Source organism: Pelodiscus sinensis, chromosome 6, assembly GCF_052426305.1.
Source record: "Pelodiscus sinensis isolate ZL-2025 chromosome 6, ASM5242630v1, whole genome shotgun sequence".
Classification (NCBI taxonomy): domain Eukaryota; kingdom Metazoa; phylum Chordata; order Testudines; family Trionychidae; genus Pelodiscus; species Pelodiscus sinensis.
Genome location: NC_143057.1, coordinates 123,690,867 through 123,711,212, shown reverse-complemented (window position 1 = coordinate 123,711,212; position 20,346 = coordinate 123,690,867).

Genomic DNA, 20,346 nt, shown 5'->3' with positions numbered 1-20,346 from the left:
AAACATGTACCTTAAAGCAGATGACAGGAAGTTGAAAACATTACTGTAACTTATTAAACATTGATTTTCCAGGCATTCCTTGATATTGTTTGACAAAAACAAATGTAAACTGTAACCAAAGCTGAAACCCTTGGAAGGGAGAGTGGTCTAGGGGAGTGAGAGGAGAGATTAGAGGGGATGAGAGAAGACCACGTGACAGATGCTAGGCCCGTTGCGTGACACACGAGCAGAAGGTGCACTGTTACTGCAGGAGGGCTGGTGACAGATGTCACGGGCTCTGGGAAATGTAGGAGGCTTGGCTCCAGCCCCCCAGAAGAGGCAGGGTCTCAGGCAGAAGGGATAAGGCTAGAGGACATCAGCCCTCTGCATTTCCTGGACTGTGCCTCGCTTCTTCCATACCACACAGGGCTCTGACAACAATTTAAAAGGCCCAGGGCCAGTGCTACCAGGGCAACCCCCCATATTTTCTGCCTTTCCCACCCTTCAGCATCCCTGTTGATGAGAATGGTATAACAACCTATATGGAATAAAAAGGGCTCCTAGATCTGTTCTCAGAACAGCCACTGTCTGGCTGAATGACCTTAAGAAAAATTGTAGTGCCTCCTGTGCTCTGCCTGTACCATCATGGCTTAGTCTCCTGAAGGCTGCAATTCTTTCATCTAGCCCTGGTGGTTGGGCTCCGAAATAGAGGTAGCCAGGCTGTGTAGCCTCTTCAGGCTCTCATCTCTATGACTAAAAGTGAAAAAATGGTTCAAATGCCTCTGTTTTAAATAGGCACCCCCAAATCACCAGGCAGTGTTGATTGCAAGTGAATCTACCTTTGTTTGAAAATGTGTTCCAATATTTGCTGTGAGTATTAAAGAACTGAGGGCCACATCTGAAAAAACAGCTCCAAATAATCCCTTTCCTCACAGGAGTAGCCTCAGCCTTAATTACATTGTGCCACCTCTACCCACGTGTGACTTCTGCTGGGCAAAGTTGGCACTGCCACACCCTTTTCTGCAGGAAAAAAAAAATCTGCCTCCCTCAGAGAAGAATTCTGTATATGCTGAAAACTCCACTGAAGGGGAGGGGAACAACATGCAACAAGCAGTGTGTGAGTGTCTCATCAAAGGGTGGAGTAGACCAGAAGGCTCCACATTCCTGAAAACTCCCAGCCAATGTAGCCAGCAGTAGGACAGCAAAACAGCCCAAAATACAACAACTCGCAACTGCTAAAAAAAAAAGGCACCCCAGCAACTGACAACTAAAAATAGCCCAATTGGCATAGTTGGCAACCTCTGCCCCGAGAACACCAGTACCCCGGCCATGTGTCAGATTGGAAATCCAGCCCTCGTGGAGTATAGCATTTATCTCAGGAAGCAGCCCCTGCCAAGGATCACTCCAGCGCTGTGGCAATTTCAGTCAGTGACTCAGTCCTTTCGTTGGGTGAACCTCTTACGTCCACTTTTCTGGGTCATAATTGTCCAAACGAAGAGTCCCAAGAGCGTCTTACATTAACAAATCTCTCCCCTTTTTCTGGAGCTGCCTCTTAGCCTGTTTTCAACTCAATCTGTAGCCTTCTTGCTGGCCTCAATAACCCTTTTGGGGGGCTTGAAGGCCCCCAATCCTTGGGATCAATCAGGGAACTCCTCTTCCGCAAAAAGGATCAGAAGAGGATATGCAAATGAGAGCACATGATATGCAAATGAGAGCTTCATTTGCATACCTTCTGCCAGAAAAAAAACACGCAGTGTAGACATAACCTCACATTACTGCAACCATCATTTGCTCTTCATGGGGCGTTAGCCTGACTCCCCTCAGCCAGGGTTCATTCTGTCATCATGTTGGATTAGCCCCAAGCTCTCCAGCCCATGGACCTACTATTAAAGATTCTGTCCATGGCAGTGGTTCCCAGTCATGGGTCTGGAGCCTGCTGGGGAGGAGCATGATTAGGTTGCAGGGGTCTACCCAAATAAACCAGAGAGGAGTCAAATTCACGGGGGCCCAGGGCAGAAAAATGGAGCCCGAGTTCCACCGCCAACGGCTGAACCCAAAGCCCAATCAACTTTGGCAGCCGTAAGGCTTTTAATCTACCAGCTATGCAGAACAACCAGTTGCTGTGGCATGGGCAGGCCGTATGTTGGGGGGAGGATAGGCACCACATGAAAAAAAATTGAGACTCCCTGGTTCAAGGAACCATGCATCATTTCCAGTTCACCTCAAAGCCCCTTTCATACATTACTGAAGTAAGCCTTACCCACCAATTAAATACAGTGAATTATATATTGTTTTGTTGTGGAGGCAGCTTGTATCCAAAGAAGTTAATGACCAGAGTCATTAAACGAATTCTAGACTCCAGTTTTCCTGATTCTCTGAGGCCCATAATGCTTTCCATTCAGTCCCCCTGCTTCCACATTGATAGGGAATAAATATTGCCATAGCTACTCCACCAAAGCCATCAACCACATCCTGCTATTTCTAAGTTTTTCTCAAGCCCTAGCCTAGAGCTAATTTAGACACACTGACCCTTATCTCTTCACGACAAGGTGTTTGCGCAAAGCTAGCACAAGAGGTAAACTTGCAGCAATAATAATTCATGCAGGTTGAACCAAGTGGTATAGGGATGAGCTTTCCATATAGAATAGTTCTTCCTAGGAAAGGCCAACTAACATTTTAAAAGTGTCAGAGGGGTAGCCGAGTTAGTCCGTAACAAGAAAAACTTTAAAAAACAACAAATAATCTAGTAGCACCTTAAAGAGTAACAAAACATGTAGCTGGTATCATGAGCGTTCATGGGCAAAATCGAAGAAGTGGGTTTTGCAAATGAAAGCTGATGATACCATTTTAAAAGTGGTCAGTTTTGGTTCTACCAACTCCTTCTCAGATGCCTACTGTTGTGAGTTGTTGATTAATCTGCATAACTAATGAAGGTATGCAGCTATACTTTTTATGCTAATAATACATATAGGCTGTGTCTACAATGGCATGAATTTCTGGAACTGCTTAAAATGGAATACTATTCCGTTTTCAGTTTTTCCGGAAAAGGAGCGTCTACATTGGCAGGCTGCTTTTCCGGAAGAGCCCTTTTTCCGGAAAAGCGTCTGTGGCCAATGTAGACGCGCTTTTCCAGAAAAGAGCCCCGATCGCCATTTTCGCGATCGGGGCTTTTTTCCGGAAAAAACTACTGGGCTGTTTACACTGGCCCTTTTCCGGAACAGTGTTCCGGAATAAGGAATAGTGATAGAAATGTAGCCGTGTTAGTCTGGGGTAGCTGAAGCAAAATGCAGGACAATGTAGCACTTTAAAGACTAACAAGATGGCTTATTAGATGATGAGCTTTCATGGGCCAGACCCATCTGATATTTAAATCCCAGGCTTCATTTGCAACTCCACTTGTCCTAATTACCCTACCTAGGTTGAACTAACAAGCTAGTGTAGACATACCCTCATTGAGCTGGAAGGGACCTTGAGAGGTCATAGAGTCCAGCCCCCTGTCTTCACAGCAGGACCAAGTACCATCCCTGACAGATTTGCTCCAGATCCCTAAATGTCCCCCTTCAAGGGCTGAACTCATTATTGTGGGTTTAGCAGGACAATGCTCAAACCATTGAGCTATCCCTCTCCCTGTAAATGCAGATGTATTAGGCTGGGTGACATGCTCAATGTGAAGGCAGGTGTCTCAGGGCATGTCTACACTAGAAAATTATTTTGAAATAACTAAAATCAAAATAATAACTCCCAAAATAACAAAATCAAAATAGCATGTTTCCACTATGGGGGAACCTCAAAATTAGTCCGAGGCAGGCTCCGTTAATGTGGACATGGTACCTCAATTTAGGGCTCCAGGAAACACTGGGGAGTAATTACTTCAAACGACTCTGAGGAGTAGTTTTCTTGTAATAGCAATAGTGGAGCATCCACACTACCGCTATTTCAAAATACCGGGCCTGATAGTGTGGACGCTCTGCTTCTTATTTTGAAATAAGGGGATTATTTAAAAATAACTCCCTAGTATAGACCAGGGCTTACAGTTGAAACCCAGCATGGCTCAGTACAGATCACTTTTAACTCTAAGGAGTAATGTCTTGGGCTCATGAAAGCAAGTGGGAGAGGGAGCCATACAATTAACAGGCACATTTCAGTGGAGGAAAAGGGAGAGCGTGCTGCATAGTTAACAGAGCTGCTTTGGGGGTCCTGATTTAGCAAAATATTTAAACCCAAGCTTAAATCCATGTTTATGTGGCAACACACATAGGCACATGCTTGGGGATGGGTTATCAATTCTAGGTCTGGGAAAGTATCTTTAGCTGTTGTGAAGTGGAAGAAGTTAGTTTAAGTGCTGTGACAGCATTAACAAAATAGAGCCCTTGAGCCAGACAGTCTTACAGCCAAAGCAGTGTATGAGTTGGTTTTGAATACTTAATAGTTATTCCAACAGCCTCCTGTACACATTGTCATTGTGCTATTAGTATCACTGCTTTCGAGAACTCTTTGAGCAACTTTCCAACTGAAAGTCTATTGTCTATTTTAGCCTGTAAAATCTTGAGGTAATTAAACTGGCCCTGTTTGGAGAAAAACAAATAGTCCTGTGGCATCTTAGGGTATGTCTAGACTACATGCCTCTGTCGCCAGAGGCATGTAGATTAGGCTACCAGACATAGGAAAATGAAGCAGCGATTTAAATTATCGCCGCTTCATTTAAATTTACATGGCTGCCGCACTGAGCCGACAAACAGCTGATAAACTGTTTGTCGGCTCAGTGCGATAGTCTGGATGCACGGGTGTCGACACCAAAGGTATTTGTTGACCACCCAGGTATGCCTCCTGGGTTGAGGTATACCTGGGTGGTCGACAAATACCTTTGATGTCGCCACCCGCGTGTCCAGACTATCGCGCTGAGCCGACAAACAGCTGATCAGCTGTTTGTCGGCTCAGCGCGGCAGCCATGTAAATTTAAATGAAGCGGCGATAATTTAAATCGACGCTTCATTTTCCTATGTCTGGTAGCCTAATCTACATGCCTCTGATGACAGAGGCATGTAGTCTAGATGTACCCATAGAGACTAAAATAGGATCATGAGCTTTCATGAGTAAAACCCACTTCATCAGATGAGTTGGAGTGGAAATAACTGATATAGATATAGATATACAGGCAGTCCCCGGGTTACATGGATCCGACTTACATCGGATCCCTACTTACAAACGGGGTGAGGCAACCCCACACTAGCTGCTTCCCCCCAGCAGACCAGGGAGACACAGAGCGGCTTTTCTCAGCAGACACCTCAGCTTGAGAATAAAGGACTGAGGGAAGTGAGGTGTGGGAGAATAAAACTGAGCTCTGGAGAAATGTTTGGCTAGAGTTTCCCCTACAATATGTACCAGTTCCGACTTACATACAAATTCAACTTAAGAACAAACCTACAGTCCCTATCTTGAACGTAACCCGGGGACTGCCTGTACTGTGAAAGCTTTGTTATCTGGCACTCTGTTAACCCGAAAACTTTGTTAACCAGCAAACTTTGTTAACAAGCATTGTCCCCAGCCACAATATTGTCACATCTTCAGGTGCATAGGCCTGGCTTGGTTTACCATGATTGGCTTAACAATTTTTTATTTAAGAAGTACTAATAAACTTTAACTCAAAATAGAAATGTGAGACCAACTGCCTCACACTACAAAACTACCAATATTAAAAACTTGAGTTTTACTATTATTGTCCATTGGTTTTTCATAGGTTGATGGGACTCTCAAATAACCGGAATTTTTAGATAACCGGAACACCCTAATCCCCAAGCTTTCCGGATAACACAGATTTTACTGAAGATATAGATATAGATGTAACAGCAGAAGAGGTACCTGTTAATTGTCAGACCCTTGTTAATAAAGCTAATTAAGTGGGCTGAATATGTGCCATTCATTGTTTTTTATCCAAAAATATGAATGTCAAAGGCAGGCTTTGTAATGCATTAACCTGTGAATATCTTTATTCGAGCCCAGGCAAACAGAGTCAAATTTGTAAATGAATTCCAGCTCTGCATGTTCTCTCTGTAATTGGGTAGAAAAATTCCTTGTAGAAGAATGGCTACTTTTAAATCCATGACTGAGTGTTCAAGTAGGTTGTTGTCAGTTTGAGTGGCTAACCTGCAATAGCACTGCAAGATGGTATTTGATCAGAAGTTCAGATTGACAACAATTCAGAGATTCATAAATGCCTTCTCCTAACAACACCCCAAGCCACTAGAGTTACGGGAAACAGAGATAACCCAGCTGGTGCTACTTGTTTCCAGGGCTATCACCCTAATATAATCCAAGGGGAGAAAGCAAAAGAGATTTGTTACTTGTATTGGACTCATCTTCAACCACAGGCAAAATTCTATGAAGCTGATGCCAAGGAGACACAGGCTGTCCAAACAAACAAACCACAGCCTGCAATATGCAAGGGAATTCCTGAAAATTGTTTCCTTTTTTGTTAGTAAAGTGTCCCTCATGGCCGCTAGTACTGCTGCAAGACCATCTGCTAATTGCATTTCTGCCCTCACAAAGCAATTGACAGTCATGTAAAACAAGTATTAGAAGAATTAGAAAAACCAGCCATTTCCAAGGTAATTTTATAAAGCAAGTTTACCAACCCAATTCTTCTCTTTTCCAAACCATTGAATGTTTCTATAGACACCTCACCAGGCACACTTTGTACAAGGCTTGGTAGAACCCCCCTGCAGAGGTGGATGAGCCTGGGATGTCCCCCGAGTCGAACCACCTGCCAAGCAGAGGCAGGTGCCTCCATCCTTAAGGTGAAAGTGCAGTACCCAGCTCAGCCACAAAACTGCAGCTGGAGATTGCCCGTGCCAGCACTGGATCTCTCCAGCTGTCGGGGCAGCCCCCAAGTAGAGGAAGGAGAACCCAGCTCAGCCCAAAAGGAGAACACTTCCAGCCTTCATCTGGGTTGCTTCGACACAGTCTTTCCCTAGCTTCTGGCAGGCTCAAAGTGTCCCTCCCTGGGAGACAAAGATGCAGGCCCTGGATTCAACATACTAGTATCCGAGGGCTGTAAAAAAGGAGGGATTTCTGGGGGCACTTATGGAAGGGTCAATTTATGGCAAGTTGCTTAATGACAGGTCTACTTACAGACTGGATATCCTACACTATCAGAAACACCGAACAATCACAAAGAGCACTTCTGCATAGCTAACATGGCAAGCTATTGTGTTGCAATAAAGATTTGTGTGTTCATACCACAGTGCAATAGCATCACAATGGTATGCAGAGAGACTGTTACCTAGGCTATTGTGGCAAGATAGGAGTATCATTTAGAGATGAAGTGTTACAGGTCGGTCAGTCTTGGGCCAAAGTTTCTGAGGCATGATGAGGAGCAGGAATGATAAAGGTAGCAGCAGGATTCCTGCTCATCTGGGAATTCTAACAGAGACATCTCTTCTGCCCATAGCAAGGCCCATCTAAGGTTGGCTTATTGACCTAGGAGCATGCTTCTTGCTTTGGGTGTTGAGCGATCCTGGTTTCCAAGCCCTGGGTGTTCTTTCTGTGCTGCTGTACTTTACATTCAGTGCACTGCATATTGCTGCTCTTCCTTCCTATGGCTTAGTGTGTGGGAATTATCCACTCATGATCACATGATCCCTCCTTTGGCCTGGTGTTGGGCATTTGTGGGGTTGGGCTGACGCCACAACCCGGGGTTAGACACAGTCAGTTTGTCCTCTGTAGCCCCTTTCTTGATCTCTGGAGCTGCAGCTCTCCTCTTGGTGATTCAGCCCTCCGGCTAGGTCACCATGACCATGTCTACACTAGGAAACTATTTAGAAATTAGTAATTTGGACATAATAACTCCTGATTTAACAAAATTGAACTAGCGTGTCCACACTACGGGGAAGTCTCAAAATTATTCTGAGGCAGGCTCCATTAATAGATGTGCCACCTTGGACTTAGAGACACAGGAAGCACCGGGGAGCAATAAGTTGGAATTACTCTGGGGAGTAGTTATTTCAAAATAGTGGCACCAGCACATCCACATTACAGTTATTTCTAAATAACTATTTTGTAATTAGTGTTACTCCTGATGAGAAGCAAGAGTATAGATTTTGAATTAATCGGCCCATTATTTAAAAAAAGACAGACTTGGTAGTGTGGACGCTCTGCTTATAAATTCGGTGTCAGGGTGGGTTATTTCTAAATAAAGCCCTAATGTAGACCAGGACTGTCTGTACTACTTGCAAATGTAGTCCAGCAAGGTTATGCTCCCCGGTATGAGACACCGGAGAAGGTTTAATACTCCAGCTATAGCAAAAGGAAGGGACGTTCTCTAATGGGCATACCAAGGATGTATACCCGCTAAATCAAATGCTGAGGATTTCCACATTGACTCTGGAATTCCTCACTGTTGTGAGAAGAGAAGTTGTTGGGAGAGTTTCTTTCCTTAATTTCGCACTGTGGGGCCTCCAGAGAGATTTTTCTTAAGGTACATTGACTCCAGCTACATTACTTATGTAGATGGAGTTGCCCTGATAAATCAGTTTAATACCTCCATGGTAGCATCTCATTCCTATTAGGTCTCCCCCTTACCATGCAAGTACTAAAATGTGTGCCCAGATAGCCTGGAGAGGCACGGACTAGGTAGTTCGAATTAAAGGTCCTAATTTGAACTACTGTTAAACCTCCTTGCAGGAGAAATATCCCGGGCTTTATTTGCATCTTCCCGTCTGGGAACATCATGAGGTTAATACGTGCTATCAGTCAATAAGGCTACATCTAGACTACATGGCTCCGTCGACGGAGTCATATCAAATAGTTTATTCAGCATAGTCAAAGAAGCGGGGATTTAAATAATCCCTGCTTCTTTAAAATAAAAATGGCCACCGCGCTGTGCCGACGATAAACCCATACCGATAAACCCATACTGGAGCAGTCGACAAAGGCTTCCGCATCTAGACTTCTGCGCTGTGCCGGATCAGCTGATCATCGGCAGAGCGCAGCGGCCATTTTTATTTTAAAGAAGCAGGGATTATTTAAATCCCTGATTCTTTGACTATGCCGAATAAACTATTTTACATGGCTCCATCTATGGAGCCATGTAGTCTAAACGTAGCCTAAAGGAGGTACAATACATTAACAGATCAAAGACTCAAAGCCTCAGTATAGTATATGTTGTTTACTATATAGATATATCAAGGACAGGCAATATGTTTTATCTTCACAGTATGTAGATAAAAGTTATGGACACATTGAGAATATAGTTTTCCATTTCACAGCTGTATACATTTTGAAAAAAAAATAAACAGAGAAATTATATAAAATGGCCTAGAGAGATAAGAAATATGGACAAAAAAACACCACCATGAGATTCAACTTGGAATATTCAAGCTAGTATATCTGGGGACAAAATAAACCTGAAACATAGATCCTTAGTGGGAGAAAAATACCCGATAAGCATTCATGCTGAAAAAGACTTACAGGTAAAAGTGGAAAGCAAATGAACCATGAGTTTGCAATAAAACATGTCAGGCAGTCAATAAATAAAATAGTCAATGCAGCTAAGGCATGTAAGTACAGGCATAATTTCATAAAGGTAGGTAGGAAGTTTCCTACCTGTTCAGTCTAGTGAAATTTCATCTGCCCATCACTCTGTGCAGTGCTGGTTGAAAAAAATGCACCCAACAGAAAACTTTTTGTTGGAATCCTCCCTCCCCCACAGGAAAATTTAAAAATGAAAATATTATTTATTTTCAAATGCAATGTGATTTCTAAGGGTGCATCTACATAGCACCCTAAACTCGAAATAAGATGCACAATTTGCACTACACCAATTGCATATCTTATTTTGAATCTTTCAAAATAGCTTTTTTTGAAATTTTGCATGTCTACACAACACCAAATTTCAAAATAATGTGCTATTTCAAGAAATCTCTTAATTATGGGGATGCCGAAATAGCATGGCCATTATTTCAAAAAAAAAAATTTGAAATAATGGGTGGCTTGTGTAGATGCAGGATAGCTATTTTGGGATACCTCCAGTATCTTGGAATAGCCATGCAGTACAGATGTACCCTAACTGAGTTTTTGGCAACTGAAAAAAAATGGATTTTTATTTTCACACCTTTCTCTCACTCTTTTCCTTCTTTACTACAGGAGCCAATAGAATGAATGCAAGACTTGTTTGTTTTTCCCTTCACTTCTCTTTCCTCCCCACCCTGCTCCATCCACTCCATGACTTTTATAAATCCCCCTGCTTTGGAAAAGTCACAAAGTGGCAAATGGAAAAATGAAATAGGGAACATTTGTCAATCATTGATCAAAATGTCTATAATTATCGAGTGGAAAATTTGTATTTTTTTTTCCCACTCTGTTTTTTGACAAAGCCAGAAAAGTTATGAAAAGCTATAGAGTGGAAAAAAGTAAAAGGAACAATTGAAGGGAAGGACAGAAAGGATGGAATTAAATCTTAGAAAACTGAAATTTCAAAATTGTTTTGCTTTCAAAAACCAAACCAAAAATTTTACGTCAAAAGAATGCAAACTGAAGGAGCTTCATTTAATTTTTTATTTTTTCATCAAAAATGAAATGTGCCTTTAGAAATTACATTTGCTCAAGACAAACGTGCTTAAAAAAATTTCCACCAGTCCTACAACTGAACTGCCAGAAAAATACAACAAAGAAGGCCCAAAGAGCATTAGTTTGTGAGGAGAATTTTAAAGAGTTACACATCGTCCAACTGATTTCTATAGAAGGAGAAGAACTTATTATAAAAGTGGGTGGTGGCACATACTAGTGATGAGACAGAAAAGGGAAAATTAAGTTTCAATATGAATTTTTAGGTCAGTTCTCCCCTTTTTAAGTCAGTTTTCTCTTGACTGCATTTCTGTCATTTAGCATCTAATCCATCTCCTACAGAGGTTAACAGAAAGACTCACTTGAATTTAATGGGAGTTGGAGCAAGCCATTTGATTATTACATCTCTTGACTGTGTCTTTTTTTTTCTGTCTCTGTCTTACTAGCAGATGTACCCAGCATTACTCAGGCATTTAAGTGAAGTAAGGCTTTTTGGAGGCATTTTTGGAAAATAAAAGGAAAACATACATGCTTTATTTAAATGGTCGTACCTTTTCAAAAAATGAAGGGAAAAAGAAGTTTGTATTAGTAAAAGACAAAAAGTGATTCAAACATTAGAGCTTGTTGACAGTATATTCACAGGTTTTTTTTTCCTTTTGTTAGAATAAAAAGGGGAGGGGTGCGGGAGTAAGGACAGGAGGCTGAGAGAGTTTGGAGGGTCACAGGGCAGCAGGTGGAGGGTGCTGAAGAGCAGGGGATGAGGAACTGAGGGCACAGGATTCAGTGAAGGGGGCTCAGGGCAAGGGGTGGGGGAGTGAAGAAGCCAGATCAGGGGTTTTCAAAAAAGCAAGCAGTTTAGACACGGTTCTTTCGAAAAAAAACTACCCTTTTTTTGAAAGAACCTGTAAACCTCAATTTTTGAGGAAGAAGTTTCTTTCGAAAAAAGGGTTTTTTTTTTTTTTTTTTTTTTTTTTTTTTTTGAAAGAACCACGTCTAAACTGCTTGCTTTTTCGGGGAAAAAAAAAACCCTCTTTTGAAAAAGCGAACAGAAGAAAATATGCAAATTACTGCCAAATTTGCATATCTTCTTTCGAAAGTGAAAGTAAGTCTAGACATACCCAAAGTGTAGACATAAGAGGGACAAATGAAAGGTTCACAGACCATCTTAATTCTGTTATTCCCTGCCTTTTTAAGTACCTGACTTGCAATATTAACCATTTTAATGTAGGTTTTTATGAATGTTTATATAATGAGAATTTCAAAGCTGAATTTGGGACTTAAGATATGCCTGCATTTTGAGCTCAGGGTATGCTACACTCAGTTTTTTGCATGCTAGCTTTATCAGGCCTAAAACAAGTAGCTCTGTGTGAGCTGGGAATTATAGCCCAGTTCCAGATGTAGACATAACTTCCACTACAATTAATAGAAGTACTGTATACCCTAGTTACCTTTGAAAAATCTCTCAGGGATGTAGGCAGATATAGATGTCATTGCTGTTAGCAGTTCCGCTGCAATGGATAAAGGGTTGTACTCCACCAAGATGTAACTTGGTGCCACATCAAATAGTCCAGACGTGATGGGTTCTAGACACAGATTTAGTTCTGAGACTTGATGTTAAGATCTCCCTTTAGATGTCACAGTCAAAAGTCTAATATCAGCCATAAGGGCAAGGAGGGAAGTAACATTTCATGTCTCCATAGTCACCAGTGGGAAATAAATCATCATAATACATTAAAACCCCCACATTCTCTGTAACTGTATTAAGTATCCCTGTCTTCAGTTGGGAGATTATAAAGTGCTCTTATGAGCCGTGGCGGAACAATATTTAAACTGCATGAATAGCTCACTGATGTGGGGGTAACACCTGAACTGGGGTGACGTTTTGCTCAGGATCCAAACTTCACACCTGATGCTTTGTATGGGTTAGGCCAAACCAAAGCCTGGATCCAAACATTTTAGAAGATGTGCCTTTCTTTCTTTCTTTCTTTCTTTCTTTCTTTCTTTCTTTCTTTCTTTCTTTCTTTCTTTCTTTCTTTCTTTCTTTCTTTCTTTCTTTCTTTCTTTCTTTCTTTCTTTCTTTCTTTCTTTCTTTCTTTCTTTCTCTTTTAGTTGATTCATACTGTATTCTTCAAGTCATTGGAAGGGAAAATTTTAAAGGGCCAGGACTGTAATCTATGGGTTTGGGATCATTACAGTTAAATGGCTGTTTAGCCAATCAGATCACAATGTGCAAATGAACTCGTGTAACATATTGTTCAACGTTCTCTCACTTCATAACACAATCTCTCAACAATGGGCTGTTCTATGAATGCCTTAACCAACCTATCTTCTTGATTCTTCTTTCAGTTATGCCAATGCAAACCTACCCATGCTGAGCAGGTTTGTGCTCAGCAAAATAAGCATCATGGAAAGTTTTACCCTTTTTACTCTGTGATGTTATTAAATTCTGATGTGAACATGCAAAATACTGTTGCAACCAAGGTGTATGATTACGTTTATACTATTCATATGCATGTATTGCTTTTATATGTGAGGTTATGAGTATTGGCTATGTACTTGCATTTCATATGTTTGCTTCTGGGAAATAACAAATAGGCTTGACAATATTATTGTGAAAGGGTTATGAGTGAAGTGAGCAGAAGTACTTGACTGACAATGCTCCTCAGGTTGTGCCAATCCATATCTGATGAGCTATGCGGTGACTGTTCAGACCAGCATGTAAGCAACAGCTGCTTGCTTAAAAAACGACTGAGCCATGTATGGACAGGTGATTTGCTCATGTGATAAACTACATTTGGGAGTTACTTTCACATAGCGAGAACAATGGAATTCCCTCCACATGGGCAAGAGTATAAAGAGGGCTCTGGGGATTCCTCCATCTTGGTCTTCATTTCTGTCTTCATTTCAACTCATCACTTGAGAGCTTTTTTCCAGTGAACTTAGTCCAGAAGGACTGATAACCCATACTAACAAAAAGACTTTTAAGATAGCAGTTTATTTAATCAGTTTATTTAAACAGCAGCAAGGGAGGTTTAGGTTGGACATTAGGAAAAAGTTCCTAACCGTCAGGGTGGTTAAACCCTGGAATAAATTGCCCAGGGAGGTGGTAGATAAATGTCTGGAGATAAATGTCTGTCAAGGATGATCTAGACAGTACTGGGTCCTGCCATGATGACAGGGGACTGGACTTGATGACCTCTTGAGGTCTCTTCCAGTCCTAGTATTCGATGATTATATGATTCATCTCTGCTACAAGTCTGTACCAGGAAGTTTGCATTGGTGTATGTAATTTGATTTCTTTCTTTCTTTCTTCATCTTGATTTGATCCTCTCAGTGATACCCCAGTAATCCTGCTGTATTACATACCCCAAGAGAAAATATTTCACTGAATAGGATATTGCACAATAAATAAACACCTGTAAACAGGCTGGAGGCCAAAAGAACATGTTTTTATTTATATGATTTTAATAAAAGATATGTTTTGAGTTAAATCCCTGGGTGAGCTATCTAACTGAAAATGCAGTGCAAGAAAGTGATGAATGAGTCTATACACAAGAGCTTTGCCAAACTTGGTGCTTTCAAAAGTCTCAGGAGGTAGCCGTGTTAGTCTGTAACTTAAAAATACAAGGAGCAGTCCTGTGGCACCTCAGAGACTAACAAATATATTATATCATGAGCTTTTGTGAGTAAAACCTACTTCATCAGTTGAGTTGGAGTGGAAGTTAGGGTATGCCTACACTGCAAAGTTAATTTGAAATAACAGCCATTATTTCGAATTAACTTTAATAGCATCTATACATGCAAACTGCTATTTCGAAATTAATTCGAAATAGCGGCGTGCTTAATTCGAATTTGGTAAACCTCATTCTACAAGGACTAACGCCAAATTTGAAATAGCTATTTAGAACTAAGTGCTGTGTAGACACTTAATTCGCAATAGGGGGCCTCCAGCCATTCCCAGGGAGCCCTGGTGGCCACTCTGGGCACAACCAGGAAAACTTACTCTCCTCTCCCCCAGCCCCGGAGACATTAAAGGGGTAGACTCTGACCACAGTGCCTGTGCCAGCTCCAAGCCTGCCAGCCCAGAGCCAGCAGTGGCCACCGGGGCCCTTGAGCCAGTGACTCCAAAGCATGAGCCAGCAAGCCACGGACAGCCAGCCCTCCACCGCTCCCAAGGAGAAATCTGCCAGCTTCCAGGAGCCTGACAGGGGCTGGAGAAGGTGGGCGCCTTCCTGCTCCAGGGTGGAGATCATGGACCTTATTCAGGTTTGGGGGGGATGTCCCCAATGTCCATGATCTCCGCACTAGATGGAGGAATACGGATGTCTATGGCAGGATAGCTACCAGCCTGGCCACCGAAGGCCATGTGTGAACCCAGGAGCAGGTTTGCATGTAAATCAAGTTGGTTTGGCGAGACCCCCAACCCTGGGCCCTGAGCTTCCCCTCCCTCTTCTTCCCCTTGCTTCCCCCTTCCAGCTCCCTCCTCCCAGGTTTCCCCCTCCCCTCTCCCATGCTCTCTTTTCCCCTCTCCCTGCTACTTTTCCCAGTCTCCCCAGAGGTTCATCCTCCCCCCAGTTTTGTTCAATAAACCCAGTTTCTATTTTTGAATATACGTGTCTTTTGTTTGACATCAGGAAGGGGGGCTAGGGAGGGGTAAGTGGAAGGAGGTGAGGGAGCAATAGGATAGAAAATAAAAATGGTTTTATTAAGTTGAAGCAGTAGGATTTAAGTAGTAATAAGAGAAAGTAGCAGAGCAAAGTAGGTTACAAATCAAAAGAAACAAAACTGCTTGGCTAATTCTCCACTGAAATCTCAGTGCAAACTTAATCTCACCCTAAAACCTCTTTTCCAGCTGCCACTCTAAACCAGGGCTGTCTCCCTACTCTGGGGTCCCTGACCCCTTCCTTAGGTGCAGTCCAGCCAAAAAGACACAGGCCTCTCCTTTCCTATTCCTTTTGTTAAGGAGTTGAGGCCACTCCCTACCAACCACTGCTCAGACTTAAGGACAAAAGGATGTTTAACAATGGCTCATCTAGAAGTTGCAGGAAACACTCTCCATGTCTCCCATTCACACATTTGAAACTCACAAAGTATTCCCCACTCCATGTGTCTAATTTTATACACACAAATGTTACATACAACAGAGTAAGATAAGCAGAACCAGCAGATCATGACATGAAGATCGATGGGTTACTTGAAATAATTTTCTCCAGTCACCTTTGAGTTATGTGTATTCATGTCCATGAATCCATTTAATAAAGCATGGGGGAGGGAGATCCATCACAATACTTTTATCATATCCCTTCTTATTCATCTCTTTTCTGAGGTCCCTTTCTAATCTCTCTGGGTACGTCTAGACTACATGGCTCCGTCGACGGAGCCATATAGATTTGTCTGTTCGGCAAAGGGAAATGAAGCCGCGATTTAAATAATAGTGGCTTCATTTAAATTTAAATGGCTGCCCCGCTCTGCTGATCAGCTGTTTGTCGGCATATTGGGGCAGTTTGGACGCTCCCCTGTCGACATGAAAGCCCTTTATCAACCTCCCCGGTAAACCTCATCCTACAAGGCATAACGGGGAGATCGATAAAGGGCTTTCAGGTCGGTGCGGGAGCGTCCAGACTAGCGCGCTGAGCCGACAAACAGATGATCAGCTGTTTGTTGGCTCAGCGCGGCAGCCATTTAAATTTAAATGAAGCCGCGATTATTTAAATTGCGGCTTCATTTCCCTCTGCCGGTCAGCCTAATCTACATGGCTCCATCGACGGAGCCATGTAGTTTAGACACACCCTCTTTGTATAAGAGTTTAGCTAAAATCCGCAATCATTCCTGTCATCTTTCTCTGAACCCTTTGTAACATCCTTTTTTTGGCATGGGGTGTGTGTGTGTGAGACTGATGCTGTGTACAACATTTCAGGGGAAGACCAACTTTTCATTTTTCTCCATATTTTTCTTTGATTTTTCCCCATTTTTCTAACAAATATAGGTACTTGAATAATTGAAAATGGAAAGTTCCATTTAACCCAAACCCTAATTTCACAGGAAGAATTTGTTTTTTTTCCCAAATAAAAATAAGGGGGTACGATATTTTGCAACTTGAAATATAGCAAGAGCCAGTATCTTCCCACCAATTCCAGGCAGACATTTCCTTGGGATCACCTGCTATGTAAAGTGTTTCATTTGCTCTGTGATACAAACAGAAGCCTCATCAAAACTGTGAATTTCAGATAAGCTTTTATCAGACTTTTGCTGTAACCATCTCGGAAATGAACTGTCATCAGCAAGTTTAATCTTTCTGGCTGTTTTAATTGTTAGCACCTTCCCTGCCAAATCTTTGATGGGGAAAGTTTTGTGAAGACTTTTAATTTAGCCAAAAGAGATTGCACTTTTTTTCCCCCTTTCATATTTACAACCGACACAATTAAACCTGCAGAGAACCTTGATTGAAGACCTGAATTATGGAAACACAGCTGTGTGCATGCTATTTTAATAGTCAGGCCACAGTTTGCAGCTGTGACAGCTTTGGGAAAGCCCCACAAAATTAAGCTCTTGGGGATATTTTATTTTTATTTGGCATGGGAAAGGCATCTGAACAGAAAGGGGTTGATTATCTCTGATCTTGGGTGTCCTAGAATGTTATTGGTTTTCTTCCCAAAATTGCAATCCTAGCCCCAACCTTCAGCACCTACAGCAGTGGGGAAAATGGGCTTGGGGTCAGGACTGCTGCGCGGGGGGTGCGGAGTGACGGATTCAAATTTTACCTCTGCTATACACATCCCATCTGATCTTGGACAAGTGACTTATGGCAAGATCCACAAAGATATTTAGGCATTGCAATGCTCATGGAGCTTGGTCCTGCCTTGAGGGCGGGGGGCTGGACTCGATGACCTCTCGAGGTCCCTTCCAGTCCTATTATTCTATGTTTCTATGATTCTATGTTTCAGCGCCTGGGTACCGTCCAACTGGGGGAATCCACAGAAAAGTTCAGCACTTCACTAGCTTTGTGGATCTTGTCTTTAGGTGCCTGATCTTACTTCACGGAAGCAAATGGGAAATTTACAATTTACTTTGATCAATGAAGCAGGCTTCAGCCCTTTATCTCTCTACAACTTATTAGTCTCCTATAACATGAGGAACTGAGGCCAAGAGAGATTCCTTTCTTCCCAGGGATGATGTGAGGGTAAATTCAGAAGTTTTTGTATTACACTCAGTTCTGCTTTTATAGTTGACTGCGTAAACAATGGTCAGTTTTCTCATATCTATTTCTGAGAGCCCATAGACAACCTGTATCTCAGCAAGGTCTGGTTGTGTATTCATTTGAGGAAAAAGAAGAAATGAGTGAATGAGTGAATGAATGAATGAAAGTTGTTTTCTGTATTGTGCTTCTTTGAATTCAATATTCAAAACTGTGGGGAAACTTCATTGCTATGCCTATTTTCCTACACTACGGTATCCCAGAAAAGCAATGCTGCATCCAAGGAACACATCCTCTTTTTTGGAAAAAAATTCGAAAAATCAGATGTGCTCTTTTGCCATCCTTGTGAACTTTGTTTTACAAGGAATAAGGGATGTGCTGAAAGAGCACTTTTTTCTGAAATTTGGTGCTGTGTAGATGCACCAAATTTTGGAAAAGCCTCTTTCGACAGTAAAGTGGAAAAAAATATACAATTTGCATACCACAAATTGTGTTTCTTTTTTCAAATTACCATTGCAGTATAGACCTATCCTTTGATCTTTCAAATAGTTTAGTGCAAGTGTGAATATCACAAGTTGTGTTGCTTTGGTTCATTATGTCAATCAGGTGATATTATCTCTCTCCCCTGAATGTATGGATTATAGTAGTGGCTAATACAGCACAAATGGCTAATTTAGAATGAACATAAAATTTGAAGTTATTTGAGCAAATATTTGGGAATCCAAGGTTAAAATGTGCCTTTTCACTGATAGTACTAAAGTACTAATGCATGAACACTTAAGGAAAGTGGGTACAAAAAGGAAGTAGACACGGTCTAACCACAATTATCTTTTTGTTCTGAATGATTATGAAGACTCTATTCCACATTTACTTACCTTTTTTCAAAAGGGGTTATGCGTAGGGCTGGTTTTAAAATAATGAAAAATAGCTTTTCAAATAAACCAAATTGCATTCCAATTTTTTTATTTATTTTATTTTATTTTTGACTTACATCAAAATATTTTTCTTCTTCCTGAATGAAAATATTTCCCCTTTGTTTTATTCTTTATAAAGGGTTTAGTATAGAAAATGAAATTTAAAAAAATAATTTATATTTGAACTGATGTGAATTGGAAGGTTTATTCCAAATCATATTGGCTACATCTAGACTACATCCCTTTTTCGTAAAAGGGATGTAAATTAGACGTATCGCAATTGCTAATGAAGTGGGGATTTAAATTCCCCCCGCTTCATTAGCATAAAAATGGCTGCCGCTTTTTTTTTCGGCACGGAGCTTTGCCGGAAAAAAGCACCAATCTAGACGCGGATCTTGCGGAAAATAAAACCTTTTCCAAAAGATCCCTTAAATAAGGGATAAAGGATCTTTTGGAAAAGGCTTTATTTTCCTCAAGATCCGCGTCTAGACTGGCACTTTTTTCCGGCAAAGCTCCATGCCGAAAAAAAGCGGCAGCCTTTTTTTTTGCTAATGAAGCGGGGGAAATTTAAATCCCTGCTTCATTAGCAATTGTGATATGTCTAATTTACATCCCTTTTACTAAAAAGGTTTGTAGTCTAGACATAGCCATTAGGTTTGATTCTTTGTTTTAACAATTCCAAGATTTTTTTCCCAGTGAACTAAAGCTTATTGTTATTGGAATTTTTTCACAGAAAATGTTTTCAAAGGCCTATTTTGTACCACTAAATCAATAGGAATTCTGCTGTTGGGTCCAGAGGGGGCTAACAAGCTAACTAGTTTTAAGATGGATCTTCATACTTTAATGAACAGGATTACATCATAAGGCCAGTTGCTATCACATGGAGTTCCAATTACCCTTGGGAACACTTCCAGTTGTGTAACCTATTGGCTCAAGGGTTGGTCCTTGATGATACAAATTGGAAAGTGTGGAATTTGGTGTCCAACAGAAATATTGTGTTATCTATAACTAGGACATACTGTCCTTTAGTGATTGGAAACATGTGTCACCAAATGTTTGGATGCCTGATGTGATGGATGGGAGGAGTGCTGTCCTTTTCTAAACGTTCCAGTATTCAGTAACTCTAGGGTTAAATTGAGAGAATCAGAGAATCCCTGAAAAAATCCAGGAAGCGTTGACAGGGAGCCAGGAGAACCAATCGGAAGAAAATGTTGAAATTTGAATTGAAAGGGAATCTGCTTGTTTTCTTTTTCTTCTTTTTTTTTTTTTGGGGGGGGGGGGGGAAGGGACGGGGAGTTATAACCGGAAGTTGAGTGTGAAAGATGAACCACAAGAATATCCATGCTGAGAAAAGAAATACTCATGCCTAGAAATGGATTGGATCTTGAAGATATAAGCTTCTAAGTGGTAGGGAATGTTTATTTAGATGCAAATTAGGTTATTTCCTTTGTTTTGTTGTTTGGTTAAATTCCTCTGTGCGGCGTGCGTGCACCCACCCTCCCCTCCCCCCAACACTGTAACTAAGCTGAATCCCAGACTATGTCTACACAGCAACGTTATTTAGGAATAACTGATGTTAATCTGAAATAACAAAGTCCACATCTACACAGCAAGCAGTTATTTCAACATAATGTTAGGGTGGAGGGCTTCTTACTTTGACTCCTGTAACCCTCATTGTACAAGAGTAAGGGAAGTCGG